The sequence below is a fragment of the Schistocerca serialis genome, chromosome 4 (assembly GCF_023864345.2).
Source record: "Schistocerca serialis cubense isolate TAMUIC-IGC-003099 chromosome 4, iqSchSeri2.2, whole genome shotgun sequence".
Lineage (NCBI taxonomy): Eukaryota > Metazoa > Arthropoda > Insecta > Orthoptera > Acrididae > Schistocerca > Schistocerca serialis.
Window position 1 is genome coordinate 477,770,394 of NC_064641.1, and position 2,186 is coordinate 477,772,579.

Here is a 2,186-nt window from a genome sequence, read left to right on the forward strand (position 1 = left end):
TTTGTTATCCGACAGTGAGGTGTATACTGTGCGATGTCTGCTATCAACGATTACTCCCGCGGGTGGTAAAAGAGGCGCCAGCGGGCGGTCATATGGGCATGGCCGCTGATGTAAAATCAGAGGTAACTTGGCCGCCACGCCGGGCTGTAAAACACGTCGTATCACGGTGTGCTAAGCTCCACACCTCGCTTGCACTGTGGCTTTGTGACCTGGCTGTTTAGTCGATTTCAGCTGAAATAATTCTACATTCTATTGACAGGTTTACTTGAGCCTAGATTGTGTATATTATTCTCTTGGTGTGTTCTGCTATTTACAACCACCTGGTGAGGACTGTATGTAGTGCTAAAGCATCGACTGCTCACCGACCTGCGCAGCGCCGCGAAACGGCAACAAGATGGCGCTGAGCCGGCCTGAGTGGCCGAGCGGTTAAAGGCGCTACAGTCTGGAACCGCACGACCACTGCGGTCGCAGGTTCGAATCCTGCCTCGGGCGTGGATGTGTGTGATGTCCTTAGGTTAGTTAGGTTTAAGTAGTTCTAAGTTCTAGGGGACTTATGACCACAGCAGTTGAGTCCCATAGTGCTCAGAGCCATTTGAACCATTTGAACCAAGAAGGCACTGACCCGTGTGCCTATGGAAAGAGCGGGTATCGCCACACGTCCAGGAAGACAGTGGCTCCTGTCAACGCTGGTTTAATAAGCCACCCAGCGCTGTTCGGGGCCCATTTCGGTTGCAGACTTCAACAGCATCAGTACTGATAGGAAGACGTTAAATTATGTTCTGTTAACTGGGGACGTAGAAACGACGGAGAGGCTCCGTCCCCGCCGCAGTCGCAGTGGTCCGCAACGCCACGACGACTACCGCAGTCAACTTCACCCCTCCGCCGCCCCACACCGAACCCAGGGTTATTGTGCGGTTCGGCCCCCGGTGGACCCCCCAGGGAACGTCTCACACCAGACGAGTGTAACCCCTGTGTTTGCGTGGTAGAGTAATGGTGGTGTACACGTACGTGGAGAACTTGTGTGCGCAGCAATCGCCGTCATAGTGTAGCTGAGGCGGAATAAGGGGAACCAGCCCGCATTCGCCGAGGCAGATGTAAAACCGCCTAAAAACCATCCACAGACTGGCCGGCTCACCGGACCTCGACACAAATCCGCCGGGCGGATTCGAGCTGGGGACCGGCGCTCTTTCCCGCCCGGAAAGACGTGCGTTAGACCGCACGACCAACCGGACGGGCATAGGAAGACGTTACTTAGAATGGGTTCTGTGAGTAGTAATAAAGAGTAGGTACTTGCACGTGCGAGGCACAGGAAGCACAGGAATCAACTTAAGTTTCGGTTCTCTTTAGAAATGAAATATTGTATTAATCAGCATGTGATATGCACCGAACATTCTGAATTCCTGCAACCGACCGTCGCAACTTCCCTCCTTTTTTGTGTCGGTGCTGATTCCCGCAGTAGCCGACACTACATCTGGCGACAGACTCAAGGCTGCCTTCGTTCTACGCCGCTCCGCTATAGCGTGTCACTAATATCTCTCTCTTTTCTTTCAGAGGCCCATTACTAATACTTGTGTATCTAAATTGTTTACAAAACTTTGTTGCAGCGATCTTCTCATTAAAATGGCCTCTAACCCGCCTCCTAAACCACCTGCGCTTACCCCTCAAGTTGCTACTGCCTTTGATCTAATGCAGTTTATTCAGTTTCAGAACCACCAAATGTCGCAGTTGATGATGGCAGTCCAACACTTCATTAATGCAAAAGCCGGTGGTGCATCAGCTCCACCACAACTGCCAGACACACCCTGAGCACGGCCTAAGTGCATTCTACCGTTCAGAGCTTTTGATGAACAGCAAGAGGAGTGGCACGAGTACTACGCCTAGTTCAACGTTCACTGTGCTACGCTTTAAGTGCAAGGTACTGTGAAACTTTCTTATTTCTTGTCAACGACCGGCACGGGAGCTTCCTGTCTCGCTTGGGAGTTACTCCCGACTAGTAGGCCGGAGTTGCTAGTATTACTAAGAGCGTTCAAAAAGTTTTGCACAGTCGTCTCTATTTTTTTTTTAATTTTTGCAGGAGGAGAATGAAATTTTTTGTGAACATACTTGGAACATTCAGCTATACATTGAGCCTACTCAATGTAGCCTCCATCAACTGTGACGCATCTGGCCCAACCCATTCTTTTCAT

At 50.7% G+C, this 2,186-nt stretch overlaps 1 non-coding gene across 1 annotated transcript; it reads left to right on the forward strand.

The window, feature by feature from the left end:
- Positions 1-408: 408 nt before the first annotated feature.
- Trnas-gga (transfer RNA serine (anticodon GGA)) lies at positions 409-492 on the forward strand. The gene is given in 2 exon segments: positions 409-448; positions 458-492. It is a non-coding gene; the product is annotated as a tRNA-Ser (tRNA).
- The last annotated feature ends 1,694 nt before the right edge of the window (positions 493-2,186 follow it).